Consider the following 21,380-nt stretch of genomic DNA (forward strand, 5'->3'; position numbering starts at 1 on the left):
CTCCTCGTGGGGGCGATTTGCTGGTCCCTGGGGACGACGCAGGCGGCGGTCCCTTCGACACTCCATCTTTGCCCGGTTTGTCCTTACGGGGTCTGGTCGCCATGTTACTGGCCTAGTAGCCCACCAGTGTGCAGTAGGAGCAGGCCAGAACACCCCCTACGACGATGCTCGCCCTGGCTGTAGACCAGGCTTCCGCAGTCACTGCACCGCAGCACCTTCCTCCCCTCCTTGCCTCCGTATCCGGAGTCTCCTGGCGGGTTCCCACTCAGGCGCACTTGATTTTGTACCCTGGAATCCAAGGTCCCGTCTTCTGCTGCGTCACCAAGGGCACAGGGGCATCGGTCTGCTGGGCTTAAGGTCCCGGCCACTACCATCAACCACGCCGGCTCAAGAGTTCAGACAAGGGTGCAAACCTCGGGCAAGGAGCCAACGGCGAATCCTCAGGCCGACGCTGCTGGTCGCAGCCCCAGCTATTCTCTCCAAAGAATTCAGCGGGTAGGCCCAGGACCTCCTCGAAGCAGGCCAAACACACGCGCCAGGCCAGTCCCTTGCTAGGCCCATGCAGGACCACACCTCCGTCTGTAGCTGTGCACCCGATATCCGATCCTCCTCCGGCTGGTGTTAACCCTGTGGGCACTCGTCGGCACCGCAGGAGATCGGGACCCCCACTCCCCGGCAAATGTTGAGCCGGAGCCCCAGTTCAACAGTTCTCCGATCCTGGGCGTCGCGGATCCACCCTGGCGGCCGTCCCCTGCAGGCCTCCCATCTGTGTCCCCACGATCCGCGAATAAGGCAGCACTGGGCCCGGCAGGCAGCGGTCGCCGGCCAGAAAGTCCCCGCTCTTCCCCTATTTGCTCCGCTGACCACCGCTCCTGGGCAACACTCTGGGTACTCGCTCCGTACCCATCATGGAGAGGCCCCCCTTTACCGCGCTAGGCCCTGCAGATTGCAGCTGCTCTGGCGCAGGCCGGCCTCAACGCCACAAGACCCAGAGGCCTCACCGGTTACTGGGGTCCCGCGAAGCAGAGTGGAGACCCTCCGCTGTCAGTTACTTCCAGTCTCAGGGCTCCATTTTATGCCGATTTCGGTGCCTCCAGCGCTGGGCCCGAAGTGCGGGGAGACAGCGATCAGTGGCAGGGCGCCCGGCCCACACAGGCCCCAAAGCACCGGCCTCGAGTGGCAGGCGCCTGCCCTCCGCGGCGGCCCGGTCCTTGTCTGCAGCACCTCACCACGGGGTCCGTGAGCTCCGCCGCCGGCCGGACAGCTTAGCCGTTCCCCTGCAATGGGCACCCAGAACGCAGGCTCGTAGTCCCCGGTAGCCCGCTCCTCCTACGTCCCGGCCATTGCGGGCGGTGGACTCCGAGGCGGCCAAACCAGGCCGCGGCCCGCTCCTCCACGGATCGCCAGAAATCTCGTGCCGGCGGGCAGACAAGAGTCACCAGTCGCCTCCTTATGGCAGCGAACACCAGCAGGTACAATTTCCTTCGTATTCTCGCCCCTAGAAGGCAGCTACTCAACGCTGGGCAACTCGTGGCGCCGGAGGGACACAAAGGCACGTCTCACTCAGTCTCCATCTTGGCCACGCCCCCCCCCCTCCAATTCTTTTTGGATGGGTTTTCTAAGGGTTATGCATGTTATGACTGGGTCGAGGAGGAGTAGGACTAAGAGTAATATGGATTGCCGGTAAGTAATCGGGGCATTAATCTGTATGAGGCTCCAGACCTTTAATGCCCCTATTCTAAATGGGATGTATTATTCTACCTAAGCAAGAGGGATGGTTAACATTAGGTTATATACAACAAGCATTTGCAATGCAATAGGTCTCGCATTAGGAAAGTTTGAGCTATTGCTACTGTAAATTTTTTATTTTTTATTTATGTTTTGTTTTTGAAAATAGCGAAATTAATAGCTTTGTCATTTACAATGCCAATAGTTATAACTTTTGCAAATGTGACACCTATAGCATTTGTAATGCAATATGTGTTGTATTTACGTGACTTACATGTATTGATATTACAAATAACAATGGCTTTTAATTTTTTGTTAAACATTACTACTTAAATAAAGGTTATTGTAATTTATGATGGCAATAGCTTAAACTTTTGTAAATAACTTTTTTTAAGATTATGTTCAGTGTATTTTATTGTGACGAAAATCCAAGAACAGAAGTGAAATATTAACATCTTTTTGTTACATTTGTAATAAAGCTTGAAACATTGAGAAAACATATTTAAACCAAGTGTTGTTGAATGGTTGCACAGATTGATGCTGTGGTGGCGCTGGGTGATGTTGTGATGGCGAACGAGTGATGCTCTGGCTTTCAGTGATGCTGTGGTAGCGCATAGTGATGTGTTGCCCCTCAGTGATGCTGGGGTGCTGAATGAAGCTGTATGCTATGCTATGTTTTGCTATCCTATGTTTTGTTTTGTTATGCTATGCTATGTTTTGCTATCCTATGCTTTGATTTGTTATGCTATGTGTTGTTATGCTATGCTATGTTTTGTTGTGTTTTATTATGCTATGCTTTGTTTCGCTATGCTATGTTTTGTTATGCTGTGCTATGCTATGTTGTTTGGTATGCTAGGTTTTGCTATGCTATTATGTGTTTTGTTTTGCTATGTTTTGTTTTGTTATGCTATGTTTTTTATGCTATGCTATGTTTTGTTATGCTATGTTTTGTTTTGCTATGCTATGTTTTGTTTTGCTATGCTATGTTTTCTTTTGCTATCCTATGTTTTGTTTTGGTATGCTATGTTTAGTTTTGCTATCCCATTCTTTGTTTTGTTATGCTATGCTATGTTTTGTTGTGTTTTGTTGTGCTATGGTGTGTTTTGTTGTGTTTTGCTATGCTTTGTTATGCTATACTATGTTTTGTTATGCTAAGCTATTTTTTGTTGTGTTTTATTATGCTATGTTCTGTAATGCTATGTTCTTTTATGCTATGTTCTTTTATGCTATGTTCTGTTATGCTATGTTCTGTTATGCTATGTTCTGTTATGCTATGTTCTGTTATGCTATGTTCTGTTATGCTATGTTCTGTTATGCTATGCTTTGTTATGCTATGCTTTGTTATGCTATGTTTTGTTATGCTATGTTTTGTTATGCTATGCTTTGTTATGCTATGTTTTTTTATGCTTTGCTATGTTGTGTTTTGTTATGCTTTGCTATGTTTTGTTTTGTTATGCTATGCTATGTTTTGCTATGCAATGTTTGTTGTGTTTTGTTATGCTATGTTATGTTTTGTTTTGCTATGCTTTGTTATGTTATGCTTTGTTTTGTTATGCTTTGTTTTGTTATGCTATGTTTTGTTATGCTATGCTTTGTTTTGTTATGCGTTGTTTTGTTATGCTTTGTTTTGTTATGCTATGTTTTGTTATGCTATGCTTTGTTTTGTTATGCTAAGTTTTGTTATACTATGCTAGGTTTTGTTGTGTTTTGTTTTGCTATGCTATGATTTGTTGTGTTTTGCTATGCTATGTTTTGCTTTGCTATGCTATGTTTTGCTTTGCTATCCTATGTGTTTTGCTATCCTATTCTTTGTTTTGTTATGCTATGCTATGTTTTGCTATCCTATGCTTTTTTTGTTATGCTATGCTGTTTTGTTATGCTATGTTTTGCTTTGCTATCCTATGTGTTTTGCTATGCTATTCTTTGTTTTGTTATGCTATGCTATGTTTTGCTATCCTATGCTTTTTTTGTTATGCTATGCTGTGTTTTGTTATGCTATGATATGTTTTGTTATGCTATGCTATGCTGGTGAGAGTGAGTGAGGGTGAGTGAGGGTGTGTGAGGGTGAGGGTTATTGAGGGAGGGTGAGGGGTGTAAGTTTGTTAGGGGGTGTGAGGTTGTGAGGGGGTGTGAGGTTGTGAGGGGGAGGAGGTGTGAGGGGGGTGAGGGTGTAAGGGTGAGGGCGTGTGAGGGTGAGGGGGTGTGTGAGGGAGAGGGGGTGTGTGAGGATGAGGGTTGTGAGGGTGTGGGGTTGTGAGGGTGAGGGTGTGGGGTTGTGAGGGCCTTGGGCCCGCCTCTCGTGCAGAGTGCAAGAGGGGGGCACCTGGAGCCCGGGTCCCACCTGCACTGCAGGGGGTGTAGGGGATAATGTTACGCCACTGGCCATAGTTTTTAAGTGACTTCAAGTCATGTGAGACACGTTCAGTAAACTCTTGATTTTTTTCAGCCAGTGCAAGACCTTGCATTGTGGGCATTGTAGTTTTACTTTTTCAGCGTAAGTAAATAAGAATAACACATTTAAAGGTAAATTTCTCCTCCCCAGTACCTCACATACAAATAAACATAGTACATCTGAGTGTTTTAAGTAGGATTAAAAAAGTGTGTGTGTGTGTGTGGGGGGAGTGTTCTTCAATTCGGGCGAGGCCTATCTAATTAAGGGCATTGCTTAAACACCTAACCTAAACATCTGTGCTTAGCATAGTGTGTCATCAGACTTCTATTTTGCTGCCTCTTTGTTTTATCGCATCCAGATACAAGACAACAACTGACATTACACCTGAAACAAGCTTTGACATTGGTTGTTAGTTGCATAAAATAAATAAGTAACAACAAGGACTTTGTTGTATAGTAGTACATTGAACATGCTTCAATTTTGTGCTGACTGTGAAATAATGAAAACGAGTCTCTTTGAAGCTACATCAAAGGCAGAGATTTTATTTTCACTCTTGAGTGCGAGGGCAAAAATGGAAAGCGGGAAGGGGACCCGTCTCAGCACCTGCTTTACAGAGCGCCAAAGGGCACCCGGCCCACTTAAAGCTCTGGCAACACCAGCGCCACCAGGGGGCGGAGATGTGTTATGCAGGTGCTCCTCTAAGAGTACCAGGCACAGAGGTGATTGATGACTAATGTGGTGGATGAGAAAAGAATGTCACATGAAGGCGAAGCACACTTAGTCGCTTCACTTTTCATGTTACACTAGTTCAATTAAATGCTCACTAGTGAAATGAAAGTCACTTGTGCATAGCTGGTCACAAATGCATGCCAGGTCATTTTAAACCAAAAACATTTTAGATTGAAGAAAGAAGTGGGACTGGTGAGACACATTTTAATTTGCATGGCAATAACATTGGAAATGAATCGCGAGGTGACAGTGTGACGGCAAAATGCTGCTGAAAATGTGGGAGACTTTACGGGAGTGTTGTAGAACGAAGCTGAGAAATGTGGCAGACTCGTCTGTCTCGCTCACCACCCCCCACACACCAGTAACTTGCCAATGGTGCACAACTCGCAGGGATTTTAAAGGAAATGTAGAAGCGCAGGTGCTCACTCTATAGAATACCTGTTTCCGCCAGATAAGTGCTGGTACTTTCCTATTAAATGAATGTGTCTGTCTGTAACAAAACTGGTGCTCCTGTACTTCGCGCTATATGAAACTCAAAAAAACCAAGGGGACAATCACCAACCCCGTCGGCTGCTGCGACAATCCTTCATGGAGGCCAGCTGATGGAAGCAGCATTAGATATAGAATTGTTTCCCCTCATAAGCCACATTTCAAATCTCAGTTCCCAGCGCTCAGTAAATGCTGTCATTTTTCTGTAGTGTGCCAAGTGCTGCACAGGAAGTACACAGGAGGCTCAACAGAAACACCGCACAATGCCATAGTTGAACACCCGTGGTATTTTCTCGGTGGGCTGGAAGCTAGGAGGTGCTGCTTTCTGTGATAGCCCAACCATGAAAGCTCCGGTAGTTCATTCTGCTCATGGCCTCCTGCAGTGTGGGGCTGGTTTTACCATTTTTGCGGAAGTTTTTCGGTCCGGCCCCGCCCACGACTTTTCTGCAGTGGCTCCTTACCCTGGACAACCCTGCACCTGCGGGCGCGCGCCAGAGAAGGCCATCCTCACGCGCACTCTGAGCAAGGTCCTCGTGCGGCAGGCACATTTTTAGCACAAGCATTGCATGGGAAAGGAATGCAGGATGCTGTAACCGAGGCGGGCTGGGCCCCAGCAGCACGCGGCACAGTGTCCTAATAGAGTGGCGCGAGCTCGTTTAACCCCTACTGCACCGCCATTCTTTCCACATATTTAGTGCATCACAAAACGCCGGCATCTATGAAGGTGGCAGGATTCAGAATTACCGAGTTCTACCCAAACTTAAGCATAACGGAGCAATTAATGGCCGGGGGAAAAAAGCACACACAGCTCACCAGGGGCGTTCAACGCCAGTCCAGAAGGGAAGCTGCAGGTGGAATGTTCAGGATTTACACTCAAAGTACTTTTTATACCGCTGATATCAATGAAAACGATTACGATAATGTTAGTTCTGACAAGGTGACAAAGAGATCCAGCCCCAGCGTCAATGGTCGAAATGGCTACAGGGGGACTTTGAAATGTACAGATCTAAAGACCGGATTAGAAAAACAAGACCAGAAAGGAATAACAAGTTGCCGCCGGGCCGCCGCGCTGCCTGCGACGACCCGGAAGCGGTTGGGCAGCCGGCCAATCGCAGCGCGGCCCCAACCGGAAGTCCCGCCCCCATCGCGGCGCGAGAGAGAAGAGACTGTCCGAGGAGCCCCGAGAACTCCTGATCGAGTCCCGGTCCCGAGATGGGGGACCGGGTGAAGAGCGGCCGGGCGCATGAAGAAGGCGGGGCTCTCATGTGATGAGAGTGCCCCGCAAAGCGCAACCGCCGCCCGAGAGGCACGCCGAGCACCGCCAGAACAGGTGAGTGTGTTGCGGAGGAGGAGGGGTGAGTGGGGGTGGGGTGTGCGCGTGTGTCTGTTGTAGTGTGTCTGTGCGTGCGTGTGTCTGTCTGCGCGTGTGTCTGTTAAAGGGGGGTGCGTGTGTGTGTGTATGCAGTGTGTGTATGTGCGCATGCGTGCGGGAGCCTTTGTGTGAATGCGAATAGCAGGCAGGGCGACGCGACGTGCGCGCTCACGAGCTGCAATCTCCAGGACAGGCTCGTCACAGTCTGATGTCCGCGGGAGCCTTTGTGTGAATGCGAATAGCAGGCAGGGCGACGCGACGTGCGCGCTCACGAGCTGCAATCTCCAGGACAGGCTCGTCACAGTCTGATGTCCACACCATTCCCAGAAAAGTGGCAACATAAGTTGTCTCGCATAGACAGCAAAAGCTTCGCTTTTGCTTTCGTCTAGGCGAGACCTAAAAAAGGGAGAGAAATGTTGCCTGTTAACTGGGTATATTCCTTAACATTTCTCTCTGGACTCCACCTGACCTTGGAGCATGGCATGACATTAACCTTTAGTGACTCAACCACTTGAACCGAGGATGATTTTTTAAATTGGTGATCCCTTTGGCTACTCTTCTGCTGGACCTCTTTGTTTTATTAAAGGGTGTGAGGTTCCACCACCCAAGTCACACGAACTAACAGGATAGAGGATCAGGGCATATTTTACTTGCAACCTCATTATATGCCCTCGTGTTATTGGTCCCGTCTGTTCCAGGAAAATATAGGAGTAAATGACCTCTTTCTGTATACTTGTGGGCCCTACTATATATGCTGGTATGTGAAGCGTGTTGAAGGAATCTTAAACTGATTTAGCAAAATGGTTGCATAATATTTTTTCTTAGCTGATGTCTTTTTGTTCGAGACAATTTTTTATTCATTCATGTTGACATGGGCCTATTCAAGTCCTTACATATTTTGCTCGGGGGTGAATTCTTCTTGTCACCTTGAAGTCCTTCTAACCAATTAATCTCATCTGATTTTCTACAAACTCAAGATCCAGCTTTTGTACTCTTGACTACGTTTGCTGAATCAGTTTAAAGATCAGTTGCTACGTTTTCCCTCTTTACAATGTTCACAAGTGCTAATTTATCTTTCAGAAAACCATTGACAGTAATATTAATAAGCAGTTAATGAAAAACACATGACAGCAAGACTATCCTCCTTTTTAGTAAAGGTGTATTAGCTGATTGAGAATGGTTGGTAGGTGCCACTTATTGTGGACACTACGTGAAAATATTAACCATGTGCAGATGTTACTTAGATACTAGGACCTCAGGTTTGCACCTGCAATTGGGTGCAACTCACGAGTTATCAAGCAGTCACCCAGTACCTGTTGCCACCCTGACCATTAACTGGGACCCTTTTGTCTCTCTTCTGTTCTGTGAATTGTTATTAGTCAACTTTATTCTCCATACAGGCCTTGTAGTCCAGCAGGTAGACTCTGTACATTGGCATGCAAGAACTAGTGGGACTGCTCTACTTTCTGTGTTGCCTTTCGGTAGCAGCACTGTTTGCCATTTGGGATCATAGTTTACCTTTGGTGGTGGGGCTATGGTTTTGGGTACGAACGCAGCAGAACTGTTTCAGTTCCACTAAGCTATCCCAATTAAAACCAAGACCTTCAAAGAAACAACACAAAAGGGAAGATGTAGCTACATCCTCAGAATTATACTACAGAAGCAGGTTATACAAGTGTGATCTGTAAACATAACAGGCTGAACACGTTTTTTTTTTTTTTTTTGGTCCTAGCGTGCCATAATTTTCTTATGGCTTTTGGCCTGTCTAGGGTCATATGTTGGTTATAGACCAGCGGTACTACATTTCTTTCTTGCCGAAGATAAAGAACACCGGAATAAACGAGTACAATCATCAATTTTGGTATATAGGAAAGCATACAAGTAAGGGTAAGGAACAATCAAAAAATCAGATAATATCTAACAGAAGGAAAGTACAATAATTTAGAACTGTCGTATTAAATTCCCTTAATAATACCTATGAAATAATAGGAGTACATAAGAAAAAATATGTATAACCTAGTTTGCTTCTAAAACAAATATAACCTGTGTGTATAAGAAAATATGAGAAATAAAAGAATAGTAGTTTTAAATGGAAAAGAAAGAAGAACATGAAGAAAGAAAAAGAAAGAAGGGGAAGAATAGTAGGAAATATAAAACAGTAAACAGAGGATTAAGGTGATGATGATAGAAAAGTAGAAAATGGTAAACATAATAAATCAGATTTAATCCGTAGAGCAATTCTATGTTCATCACAAATTAAATTCCACCAAAGTAAGAAGGATAATTTGGATTTGTCTTCCCAGCGCGTTGATATTACTTTAAATGCCACAGCAAGAAATAGGTCAAATAAAATAGATTTAGAAGGAAGTTGATCAAAGTCTGGTGACATAGTACCTAGAAAAACATTGTGTACATTAAATGGAACCTGATATGAAAAAATCAAGGTACACTTCAACCATATAGTTTTCCAAAAAACATGCACCATCGGACAATAAAACAATAGGTGCAATAAAGAGCCTTCATCATTAAGACATGACCAACTAGACGAGGAAACAGAGTGATTGAACTTGTGTAACAAAAGGGGAGTGATAAGAACTCTATTGTAAGTAAAGTATAGGGATTGTATGATATTTGCATCTTTGGATGTCTTGAAAGGTTTTTGCCAAAACTTATCCCACTGAGAAACAGATAATGTCAGCGATAAATCTTGCTCCCATTCAAGTTCAACACTTGATTTGCTACGTTCGTTAATCGGAATAGATACAAGCTTGTATATAAAGGAAGCACTAGGTATAGTATCAGAACGAATTTGCTGTAAGGGGGTATCAGGTATAAAGGAAGTAGGAGTTGGGTGAATATTAAAACTCTGTACACATTCTTGTAATACGGGAGCTAAAGAGTTGTATTGTTGGATACAGGAATCAGATAGGTGAAAGGACTCTTGAAGTTGATTGAAGGTTAGAACTGTATTGTTAACAATCATTTGATGTACAAAGAAAATCCCCTTTTCTTTCCATTGTTTGTAGTAGAAAGATTTGTCGAAATTTAATATATTTAATAAACCATAACGAGGAGGCTAAAAAGGATTGATACTTGTCAAATGTTTTGAAGAAAAGATTATGCAACAGAAACTGAGAATGTTTCAGAATTGGAAATTTAGCAATAAAAGTACAGTTAGTCATATATGCAATATCTTGTACAGAAAAATAATTTAGTAATGAATATTCAACTTTAATCCATGAAGGGTTAGGTAAATCTTGATAATCCTTAGCTAAAGCATAGAATTGACGCAGTCGAAAAGCAGAATGGTTCAATTGGAAAACAGGAAATCTTACAACACCCTCGCATTTGGGACGAATTAATTTGGAAATAGCAATACGTGCATGTTTATTATTCCAAAGAAATCTAATACATAAAGAGGTAATCTGAGTAAAATAATATTTAGGAATTTTAAATGTCAACATTGAAAGTAAAAACAATATCTGAGGAACAATCATCATTTTAATTGTATCAAGTCTGACCCACCATGATAAAAATAAAGGAGACCATAGAGTTAATAAACTTGTAATTTTAAGTTTTAAGGCAGAGAAATTATGGAATAATGTATCACGTATGTTAGAAGCGAACCATGCACCTAGAAGGACACCAAGCAAAATTGGTTGCGTCAAACATGTGTTTGTAGCATGAAGGGTTTAATGGAAGAATCTCGGTCTTAGAGTAATTTAGTTTATAGCCTGGATCAATAGAGAAAGCGGAGATCTCTTGTAGAAAGGGGTGTAAGGAAGACTCCGGATTAGACATATAAATAAGAACATCATCAGCATAGGCAGATAATTTAATGGGATTTTATTTTCAAACCAGTTATGAGAGGATTACTAATAATACGCTCCAAAAAGCGTTCTAGGCATAACAAAAAAAGTAATGGGGAAAGAAGACAACCCTGACGAGTACCTCTTTGAAGGTTAAAATATGGGGAAAAAAGACCATTAACAAAAACGCAAGCTTTTGGATTTGCACATAACAATTTAATATATGAAATAAATTTTGGGCCAAAACCAAACCAAAGTATTGTGTGAATCATGAAATCCCAGTTAACACGATCAAAGGCTTTCTCTGCATCTAAAGATAATGCAGCTAGTGGAGAGGGATAGGTTTTACTAAGAGCCAGAATACTGGAACATATTCTAGCATTATCAGAAGCCAGGTGTCCTTTAACAAATCCTGCATGATCTGGATTAATAATCATGGGAATCATTTTCTCCAGACGAGATGCTAAGATTTTTGCAAAAATTTTACAATCATAATTGATTAGTGATATAGGACAAACATTTTTGCAAAAAGAGGGATCTTTGTCTGGCTTTGGGATTACAATAATGAGGGCTTCCAAAAAAGATCCACAAGCCTTAGAATTAGATATAAAAGAATAAAAAAGTTCTAATAATTTAGGAACCAAAAAGGGGGAAAAGCTAGAAATAATTCAACTGGAAATCCATCAGGGCCAGGAGCCTTTGCTTTTCGTAAGGATTTAAGAGCATTAGACAGTTCTTGAAGAGAAATATCCGCTTCAAGCTGCGTAAAAAGATCTGGGGAAATTTCAGGTTTGGGAATATCTCGGAAAAAAGAGGTAAGATCTTCCTCAGAGGGTTTAGTAGCTTCTGTATATAAAAGATTGTAATATGATTGGAATGTGTTAATAATCTCAGAACCAGTTGAGAGGAGTGCATTGGTTGATTCGGAGTGAATAGGGACAATAACTTTGCGTTCTGATTTGATTTTTAAATAATTTGCTAACATCTTCCCTGCCTTGTTTTGGCCTTCATGATATTACGATTTGATCTTGAGAAGGATGTTACAAGCGTCTGTAGTGACAATTTTGTTCAGGGTGGATTTAGCTTTAATCAGTTCTTGTAGAGTCGATGGGGACTTGGAAGAGTAATACTTATGTTCTAATGTCTTTAGATGAGTTAATGTTTCTTTATATTTATCATTCAATAGTTTTTTTCCCCTTGCAGAGTAAGCAATAGTAAAAGCTCTAAAGGAGGCTTTAAAAGCATCCCAGTTATTATGTACTGATGTATTTATTGATTTATTAGGGAAAAAACATTCCTTAATAAAGGCTGTGGCTTCTGACAGAAACGTACGATCAGTTAAGAGAGAATTATTGAAGCGCCAGTGACCCTCTTTACAAGTGGTGCTAGATAAATCAATAGTGGTTAAAACAGGAGCATGATTAGAAATAAAAATAGAACCAATTTCAGATTTTTGAAGGCAAGGTAACCGTGATTTGGAAATTAAAATATAATCAATACGAGATCTAGTATAATGTACAGGAGAATAGAAAGTACATTCTGTTATATCAGGATTACAGGTCTTCCACGTATCAAATAAAGGACGAGAGGCAATGGTCGATTGAAAGGATTTGTGGGATTTATCTGGTTTAAATTTACAGTTAGAGTATCTATCTGAGAATGGGTCCAACCAGTTGTTAAAATCACCACCAACTACAATGTGTGAATTAGAAATTGATAACAGTTTCAATTTTATAGAGTGCCAAAATTCTGGATCTGGTTTTACAGGGCCATAAATATTAAAGAAGGTGATTTGTTGTTTGTTAATATTGTCTACCATTACCCAACGACCTGAGGTATCACATTCTGATGACATTTGTGCATTAGTAGACTTGTGAAATAATATAGCAACAACACCATGACGATCAATAACAGGAGAAAAAACAATTTGATTGACCCAATGACGCTTAAGTTTAAGAGACTCTTTGTCATTACAATGGGTTTCCTGTAAAAAAGCAACTTGAGCATTGTTTAGTTAAATGGGACAATACCTTTTGACGCTTGACAGGATGACCTAGACCACGAACATTCCACTGGACCACATTAACCGTGACAATGGATTGAGGGGTACACGAGGAAATAGGGACATGAAACTGCAAAAATTAACATGAGAGAAAATGAGAAGACATTGTTCAGTATGTAAGAGGAAAGACATAGCAGTAGAAGTACAATACAAGACAAAATATGTACCATAAAACAAGATGAACATACATTAAGAGAGAAGGAAAATAAGGAAAAGACAAAAAGAAGAAAAAAGAGGTAGAGCAACAGAGCAGTAAACAGATCAAGGAGTAGAATCCTGATCTGTAAAGCAAGGAAGAACCAAAGTTGGAGCATAGTAACGTAGAAGGACACGGACAGCTACAATAATAAATCCGATGAAATGAAAGCCTCGTAAATAAGAAAATAGCACTTAATAGTCAGAACATTTTAACAGAGCATAACGGATAGCAACATATTAACTAGTATTGAAGAATAAGAACAGTCAGATGTTGGTATCCATTCCACGAGAAGAGACATCATGCAGAAAAAGTTTAAGTTTGTCAGGATCATCAAATGAACGTGTCCGTCCTTCATGTGTGACTTTGCAAAGACATGGAAATTCTTTACGACGGGCATTTGTTGATCTGGATACATCTTGGGATATGAAGATATTATGACCTGACAAGAAGAGCCTGCGTTTAAGTCTTACTGCCTTCAGGACATGCATGAGTTTGGTAAATTCCAGGAAAAGCATCACGATTCAACGTGGTTTATTTAAAGAAGGATGGAGACGACCAAGACGATGCGCTCTCTGGATGTTGAGGGGGGTTGCAGATAGAAAAGTTCAGGCAAGAACTTCTGTAGGAAGGGAACCATATCAGAGCCTTCAATATTTTCCCGAAGACCGTAAAGACGTAGATTATTCCTTCGATTACGATTTTCAAGATCCTCCGTGTGCAATTTTAACTTGAGAATTTCCTGTTCTAATGTAGGAATCTCTGAGGAAACATCTTGTAAGTCGCTTACCCGCTGTTCTAATTCCAAAACCTTACCCTCCATGACAATCCAGTTCTCTTAAATCTGTTTTAGCTTTTCATTGGTAGTAGACATGAAAGGTTGAAGGCCACGTACTTTGTCTAATATAGGGTCCAGAACTGGATTTTGTGAAGAGAGAATAGGAGAAGGTGGATTATTTATATATCTTTTCGGTTTAGTACCAGAAGCGAAAGATCTGACAGTATGAAGATCGCTAGCCATTGTGGAACACTGAAAAGAGCGATTTGTAAGGCACATCGCTTAATGGATACGCCTCAGAAAAAATATAATAGAAAAGGAGTATTTCCTGTGAAGATGAGGAAGTTATGATATCGAAATCCCAACATATGCCACACCTTATGATGAGACTATTGAGCAGTAGTAACAGGAAAACCTAAGGAAAAGTATATCAAATGTAGGTTCCCATTCAGAGATGTATACTTGTCTCTTTGCCACAGAAAATATTGAGAAAATATCAATGGGAGGACTCTTAGACTTCGGACAGTCAATGCCCATTTACAGTTTCAGATAAATGAAGGATAAGAGCACATATACACACTTGAAAGTAGGCATAAAAAGAAAAATATGCGTGGCTCAATATAGAAAAGCGGGAGCATTAGATGAAGTTAGTCTTCCTGAAGCGATAGTGACTTAACAATCAAGCTCCGTTTGTTTAATTGGTGTAGAAATCTCATGGTAAGAATGATGTAGCCATAATCTTGCTAGAAACAGTCATTATAATACACTAAATCGTGCAAGGGAGTATGTACTGGCAGTTTGTTGAATGTGGCACATCAAATCAAATTCAGTTGGTCAGGCTTGGCATTAAAATGCGAATTAGACTTGTAGCTGACATTTATATAACAGGAACGGTCCACAAAAATATTATTGTGAGGTATTCCAGGAGGAGGAGCGGGCCGCTGAGAGAAAGACGCGAGCGCCGATGCCAAAAAACAAAATGGCCGATTCTATGACGGAAAACTCACCGCTGCGGCAAATGGTGTTGAAAACCGGTGTTTATAGCATCAAGTGCGACCAAAGCGCTCAACGCATCCTCACGGAGGCATTTCTTACGATCCGCGGCTAGGAAAAACGGCATATGAGGCGCCAAATCATCAGGTGCGTCCCGCGTCACTGCAGAGCTCACGCTGGAACCGCCATGCTCCTTCGGCGCGGAAGCCACGCCTGAGTTTACATTTTTTGAGGGGTAAAGCAATTCTGTCAACACTTGCAGTATTTTGTAAACTAGGCAGGGAACACACTGTTCTCGGTTTCGCTCGTGGACACACCCTTGGTCGTCGCTACGCCAGCCCGCAGCGCGTGCTTTGTGAAAGTCGGGCGCGCGCACGGAACGGCAAGGGCAGAGGTGGCAGTGTAACCCAGATAAAGACACATATTATTTTGGAAAATAGCTGTAAATGGAAATTGATACCATCGTGTGTGCTTACTTGGTTCTGCTTGAGCTGCAAACCTACTGTTGCTTTCTGAAGTAAGTCTTCACTGCTCAGCCTCACTATGCTTGGAGAGTTAAGTGCAAAGATGGTGTAGTTGTTCTCTTGAAGTGCAATAGTGTGTGATACCGGTAGCTAACAACCATACCCTTAGGGACACTTACTACTAATCACTGATGTGTGCCAGGCACCAGAGAAAAGACCTTACAACCATGGGTCAGCATCAGCCAGTCTTGAATGGTCTAGAGCATGGGTATTCGCAAATGTTTTCCTCAGGGGCCAAAAAGTTTGGTCTGGGTTGTCACAGAGGGCCGCATTGATGCCTGCGGGGTGGCGGTCGGGCGGTGGTGTTTGAGGGGGATTGGCGGTATGGTGGGTTGAGGGTTAGTCGAGCTTGTGCATCTAGTGCTAAATTGAACAATGTAAAACCCGAAAACATGGGATTAATCCCGGCTTCCCCACTTTACCAAATTGTGTTATCCTAGACAATTGTTTTATTTCATGTTCCCATCTTTTTCTTCGTTATCACATATAAAAGGATCTCGACTTACATTACTTCAGGATATGTACTGTACAAAACCTTCTCCTGTGTTTTGATTTAATAATCTATAACATTGTTCTTGTATAATAGGAGCCCAGGCCACCCAAAGGTGTGCACGTAACCACGGACTTGCCTCTTTAGTTCACTCTTGGAATTGTTGTGAGGGTAGGGGAAGAATTAATGTTTCTAAATTCATGTTTGAAAACGATTGTTGCAAAACTATTACTTTACAAGTCTTCCCAATGCACTGATATAATTTGATGTACTAAGGTGAAGTGGTGGTTCTTCATGTTAAATAAATACATTTTTGATTCGAGTTGACAGCAGCCCAGCGCTGCTGCTGGCCAGTGGGCCACATATAAAGGCCATGAGTACTGAATGAGGCCCCTGGGCCGTGCTTTGAGTATCAATGATCTGGAGATTACTGCCAGCACAGTTAAAGCAGGTCTTACAGGGAACATAAAATATTACAATTATTTAATACCCAATATTCATTAAACTTTTGTTAGGATTAGCATTTGTGGCTGCAGCATGGTTCATGTCAAAATAATGTAGATGTTGCCAATCACAACTTCAGTTAAGGTGGACAGCTGGCAGCATTTGCACTCTCTGGTGATTCTGACCATATTTCCTCTAACATCTACTGAGCATTCTTTTTAACGTGTGGGTACAGGCCCTGCTGTGCAATGGGGCTCTTTTTAAAGTCCTTCTTTTTGCAGGTGTTAGTTGAGGAAAGCAAAAAGATTTTAAAAGTGCGAGCTGTGGGTGGTTGGACGCATTTTGTTAGACCCAGTGTAAAGAAAGAGTGACAAACAAATACCAGCTTTTCTTTCTTTTATCAGGCACATGCTCCATATTCAGCCATTCCTCTCTCCTTCGACCCCGGGATGTAAGACAGTGTCTCAGGGACTCAAAGGATATGGAACGGTGTATATTCAACACTTCTATGTCCATGTGCATGCTCACTCAAATATGATGCACTTGTCTGTCTCTTCTCAACCTCTTTGTGGCTTCTTTTCGGGTGGAGTTTAGCCTGGCAAGTCGGTGTAACCATTGAAAGGCTCTCTAAATAAGTGCCTTGAGGAATGCTCTCTATAAACGACCCCTGTATAGAGAAAACCCCTTACTGGAGAGGTATTCAAACGTTTTGCTCTGAGCCCTACTCTAAGCTAAATGTAATTAAGTCTGGTCCACCCACCCCCAAACTTTATGGCTCGAGGGGGTGAGCGGGAGGGGCAGGGCTGAGTGCAGGCGACAGGGCTTATGAGAGCATTTCAGAGGTTCTTTTTCTACAGCTCATTATCCATTGTTACTGTGAGACTTATAGAAGAGCAGATACATCAATCAAAAACGTTAACTGGCCAAAAACACTGCTCCCCTATAATTGTGTGAGCCCCTCATTATCCTGGGTCCCAGTGCAACTGCGCCTGGTACACTGTAGACCTTGCAGTGCCTCTGCGTGCAAATGAAGAGTGTGTTGTGTATCCTGCACTATGAAGCAGACAGAGAGCAAAAGAAACATCTTCTCACCAGAGTGCCGGCTACCCGAAAGTAATTTAAATGTGTGGATTTGGTTAATCACCAATGCAAAGTCTACTTTGGGTGCCTGAATGGACTTGAATTGATGAAGTCACTTGCAGCTTCATGGTAACCAAGATGTATTCATTTTGAGAGGTAATGTCATGGAGTTCTCAGCTGAGTTTTGCGATGCATTGTTTAAATGGACACTTATAAAAACTGTTTCCGCTAAGCACAGTCTGATTACATATTTCTAAAATATTTACTTCGAAAGCAATTATTTTGCCTTAAACAATACATCATTTTGCAGAAGCCTGCCTTATACTATGTGTAATAAAATTTTAAAACGATGACTTACCTATTCACAGTGCTTTCTGACACATATACTGGAAGCTCATAGCACTCTAAATACACAAGTCAGTATTTCTCATTGCATCGGGAAGAATTTTATTCTGTCAAAGGTCTCGCACTCACAGACATCTGCGGTAATTGTGCTAATTAATCGAGGTTTCACAACGTAAACGCGTGGATTCCTTGCTAATTAATTTAACCTGCATTTATTTATCATTTAAAGTGTCGTTTAATTTGCATACAGTAACCCGAAAGTGAAAGAACAGCATAGTTACAGAATATTTAGTTATTTTAGCCATTTCTTTGACCCTGCTACCACACTCACTGAACCCTGCCCTCAAGGCTCTCCGTATCACTGGTAGCGTTGTTTAGTACGCACTCCAACCACTGTAAATGAAGACCTTTTTACTTGTGTCCTGTTGTTTTAAAAACTTGTGTTTGTGTTCCCTTCTCACTTTGTGCTCACTCACCCCCTGTCTCCCTGACCGCGCAGCCGATTAAGGCGCTGCAGCGGGCCATAGATAGGTTTGCCGCCATTGTTTGGGGAATCCCTGGGCTGAGGACACGCCCTCTACCGCTAGGCCACGCCCCCCCCCCCCTCCGGCCCTGCTAAAACGATGTGTTTTCCCCAGCCGCGCCGCCAGCGCGCCGAAGGCGCGCCAAAGGCAAGCCCGTCCGCGCCAGGCCGGGCCCCGGGGCCCTGCACCCTGCCTTTTCTTCACATATTCATTCAATCAATTGCTGGCCTGGCCCGACGACTGGCCCATCAGTCCTTCCACCCTGGCCAGGATCAAAACTCTTGATATTGCGCCACCCATCCACATTAGCCTCTCTAATCCCACACCTACGCCTTATGCTACGCTGTCACGCCTCACCTCCTCTTCTTTTCTCCCTAAACTTTCGGGAACCCTCCCTTCTGCGGCCTCGTTCTCCCTCCTCAACACCCGATTCACGGTCAAGCACCAACTGGAGCTTTTTGACCTCCTCGACACCACCAAACCCGAGATCCTGTTTCTAACTGAAACCTGGTACACTGCCGACTCCCTACCTGATGTTCTCACTTCCCTTCCCGACCCTTATTATATCCTCCGCGCTGACCGCCCTGAGGGGAAGACTGGCGGCGGAGTGGCTATGGTAGTTCGCACCAATCTTCGATATCAAACCCTTCCCCATCCTCCCATCGCATCTGTCGACCTCTTGGTGGTGCGCTCTACCAATCTTGCGATCCCTCTCACCGTGGTATTGCTTTATCGCCCCCCTCACTCCATGACTCATTTCATCCCAGCCATACAGGACCTATTAGCCACCCTGGTCGTCAACAACTCCTCTGTTCTCTTATTAGGCGACTTCAATTTCTGGCCAGGGGACCCGCGTGAAGACACTATGTCTAAAGACTTCTCTGATACCCTCCACAGTATCAATCTTATCCCCCATATCTTCCTTCCCACCCACATTCACGGTCATACTCTTGACCAAGTTTGGTCTGTCAATCTACCCATCTCCACCCCCAATATTTCTCCCTGGGTCTGGTCTGATCATTCCCTGATCACTTTTTCTGTTCTCTTGACAGAGATCAATTCTCCCCCCTGCCCTAAAAACACCTATGCCCGAAACTGGAACAGGGTAGACATGGTCGCCCTAGGACACAGTCTAGCCTCCTCAGCCCCCATCCTGACAGACATTCTTCCTAATAGGCAGACAGCCCTCATAAACACCTGGCTCTCTGAAGCCTGCAATCAAGTTGCACCACTCAGACGTGTCAGAACTCGTCGCCCCCACGACGCCAACAGATGGTTCTCCAATGCCCTCAAATCCCAGAAACTTGCACTCCGTCAAACGGAGGGCCTTTGGCGCCGCACTTACTGCCCCAACTCCAAGCTTCAATTTCTGACCCTTCTGCAGGCCTATAAAAAATCCATCCTTTCCGCTAAGCAGGAATATTTCTTTCAGAAAATTCACCAGGCAGCTAACAAACCTAAGGAGATTTTCACGATTGTGCACGAACCTTCTGCCTCCGACAGAGCCGTTCCCAGGCCCATCCCTTCCCAAACCCTCGGCAATGCCCTCAATGACTTCTTTATTGAGAAGATTGCTACTATAAAGCTGAACATGCCCTCGGCCCCCGCTTCCTTCATCTGTCCCCTACTGCCTCTGCCCTCTCGTTCATCGACCAATTTCCTTTGAGCTCTGAAGAGGTCTTCCGCACTCTCTTGGGGAAAGTTACCTCGGGCTCTCCCGCCGACTTCTGCCCAGCTCACATCTTGAGAGACATTCTCTCCCGCTGCCCGGCCCCTCCTATTACCCTTCTCAACACCTCCATCACCCTTGGCATTGTACCAGACTCGTTCAAATCGTCCACGGTAATCCCCATCCTCAAAAAACCCGAAGCCGATCCCACCGCCCCCTCCAATTTCAGACCCATCTCACTGTTGCCACTCCTAAGTTAAATCTTGGAGAGCCACATCACATCTTCACTCTCCAATCATATTGAGGCTCATCACCTCCTGGCGACCCATCAGGCTGGCTTTCGGCCGGCCCACTCTACGGAATCCGTCGTCCTCTCTGTAGTTGATGAGCTCAGGCGCAGTGCCGATACCAACTCCCCCCAGGCCCTAGTCCTTCTCGATCTTTCTGCCGCCTTAGACATGGTCGACCACTCCATCCTCCTCGACCGTATCAGGGGCGCCGGCCTGCGGTGGTCAGCCCTAGCCTGGCTCGCCTCTTTTTTAGCAGGTCACACACAGGCTGTCCGCCTGGAGAGCTTTCTTGCTCCCACTAACTGTCACCTGCGGGGTACCCCAGGGCTCTTCACTATCCCCTCTCCTGTTTAACCTCTACATACACCCCCTTATTGCTGCTCTACAGGACATGGAGGTCACAGCGTTTAATTACGCTGATGACCTCCAGCTCATTTTTAATCTCTCTTCCTCCTCTGACTCTATTTCCAAGGTCCACTCCACCCTCACGTTCATCCTCAACTGGATGAACCTCAACCAACTCAAACTGAACCCGGATAAGACCGAGTTGGTTCTCCTTGGTGGTCCCTCCAACCCCTGGTCCTCCGCTTTTTGGCCCCCCATTTTTGGTTCCCCTCCGGCCCCCTCAGCCTCTGTGAAAACCCTGGGTATTAAAGTCAGTCAAGATCTTTCCATGCGCCCCCAGATCAGCTCCGTAGTCTCCTCGTGCTTCCTGTCCCTTAGAACCATCCGTAACGTCTCGCTTTACTTCTTGGCTGAAGCCCTCAAACTCATCATCTTAGCACTTATCTCGTCCCGCATGGATTATGGCAATGCCCTTTATGTCGGCATTCCTGCTTATGAATGTTGCCGTCTACAGCTCATCCAGAATCAAGCGGCATGCCTCATTTACAGGCTTCCCAAATCGAGTCACATCACCCCTTTGCTAAAGACTCTGCATTGGCTCCCCATCAGGGAACGCTCGCTCTTCAAGATGGGCTGCTTGACCTTCATGTCCCTGGCTGGCACTGCCCCCGCATTCATCAGATCTAAAATAAACTCATATGTCCCCAGCAGGAACCTTCGCTCTTCCACCCAGTTTCTACTCAAAGTCCCCGGCTTTGGTAAGAAGAAATCTGGTGGCTCCAGATTCTCTACCCTTGCTCCTCTTTTCTGGAATTCATTCCCTCTCGTGATTAGATCCACCCCCTCCTATTCAGACTTCCGCGCCAATCTTAAAACCCACTTGTTCTCTCTAGCCTACGCCTCCTAATCTCTCCTCTCTTTCTCTCTGTCTCAGCTTCTGTCTACAGTGCCAAGAAACCGTTCGGTGATAGAGCGCTCAATAAATCTCTTTCAACTTCAACTTCAACCTCTTGCTCTGGGCGCCAGGCTTTGGTTCGTTATTCAGTGTTCAGTTCATGTTCTTTACATGCGCCCCCTTCCAGAGGTCATCGAGCGACACAATCTTATCATTGTGTTCTATG

The 21,380-nt window shown here is 44.2% G+C and overlaps 1 protein-coding gene and 1 pseudogene across 1 annotated transcript in view; both read left to right on the top strand.

The window, feature by feature from the left end:
- Window positions 1-21,380, top strand: part of STK38 (serine/threonine kinase 38) — a 395,034-nt gene that overhangs the window by 11,854 nt on the left and 361,800 nt on the right. The gene's annotated exons all lie outside the window — the stretch shown is intronic.
- The window catches only part of LOC147712414 (centromere protein L pseudogene), a 31,366-nt pseudogene continuing 11,658 nt past the window's right edge, over window positions 1,673-21,380 (top strand).

Source organism: Lissotriton vulgaris, chromosome 5 (assembly GCF_964263255.1).
Source record: "Lissotriton vulgaris chromosome 5, aLisVul1.2, whole genome shotgun sequence".
NCBI classification, from domain to species: Eukaryota; Metazoa; Chordata; class Amphibia; order Caudata; family Salamandridae; genus Lissotriton; species Lissotriton vulgaris.